The following is a 1,432-nucleotide window of genomic DNA, read 5'->3' on the forward strand; positions in this document are numbered from 1 at the left end:
TCAACAACCAGTTCTTAGGCAATATCAACTCGGAGCACCCCAATTGGTAGAGTTACAAATTGTATTAGAAGTATTTAAAATTTGTCCTTTTCCTTTCAATTTAATTTCTGATTCTCATTATGTGGTTAATATGGTTAAAGGATTAGAAGTTGCAGGACAAATTCGATCGCATAGTCCTATATTTGAATTGGCTGCTACATTGCAGCAGCTCATTTGGCAGCGCTCCACTCCAGTGTATATTAATCATATTCGCGCCCATACATGGATCCCAGGACCTTTGAGCAGAGGGAATGATGTTGTGAATGCCTGGACTCGAATGCAATTTGTGTTTCTATCCACCATCTTAGAATTGGCCAAAGCCTTTCATGATAAGTTTCATGTTAATTCTAGTACCTTGGAGAAAAGGTTTCATATCTCTAGGGCTGAAGCACGAGACATAGTTGTCTGTTGTGGGCATTGCGCCCTGTTCCAACATCCTCCTCCTTTTGGAGTGAATCCTCGAGGCCTATTGCCCCTTCAGGTGTGGCAAATGGACGTTACTCATGTTCCTGAGTTTGGAAAGCTTAAATATGTTCATGTCTCAGTGGATACCTGCTCAGGTATCGTACATGCCACACCTATGTCAGGGGAAAGAGCAATTTATGCTATCCAGCATTGTCTCGATGCCTGGGCTGCCTGGGATAAACCCCAACAGCTTAAAACAGATAATGGACCTGCTTATACTGCAAAGACCTTTATGTCCTTTTGTCAACAAATGGAAGTACAAGTGAAGCATGGCTTGCCCCCTATAATCCTCAAGGGCAGGGGATTATTGAAAGAACCCATAGAACCATCAAAGAGATGTTATACAAACAAAAGGGGGGAATAGAGTATAGCGGCACCCCTAAAATGAGACTTTCTTGAGTTCTTTATACTTTAAATTTTTAAAATTTGAATAAAGATGGCCATGCAGCAGCAGATAGACATGTTCAAAGAGTGCCTGGCCTACAAGAATATGTCAGGTGAAAAGATGTGCTTACAGGCACATGGAAAGGACCAGATCCGGTGTTGACGTGGGTGAGAGGGTCTGTTTGTGTGTTTCCACAGGACCAGATGCAACCTCTTTGGGTGCCGGAGTGATTGGTGAGACACTGCAAGTATGAGGCTCCTGATCCAGTTGCCCCTGTGGATGTGGTAGATGGTCCCACAAGCACAAACGATGGAGCCGAGATGGGAGATCCTTTTGGTGTTCCAGAAGCTGATACCAGCTCTACATGACATTCAAATTTTTCCACGCCTTTTTGATCCCTGAATTCCCCTTAAAGAGATAGCCCCTCTGGCTATCTATCCCTTGCTTCAGGGAAGATGAGCGGGGACGAGAGCCCTGGGATGTATGCTTGTTATAGTGTGTGTGTGTTGTGTGTTTGACACATGTGTCAGGTGCAGTGTGTGC

The sequence above is a fragment of the Mus caroli genome, chromosome 17 (genome assembly GCF_900094665.2).
Source record: "Mus caroli chromosome 17, CAROLI_EIJ_v1.1, whole genome shotgun sequence".
Classification (NCBI taxonomy): domain Eukaryota; kingdom Metazoa; phylum Chordata; class Mammalia; order Rodentia; family Muridae; genus Mus; species Mus caroli.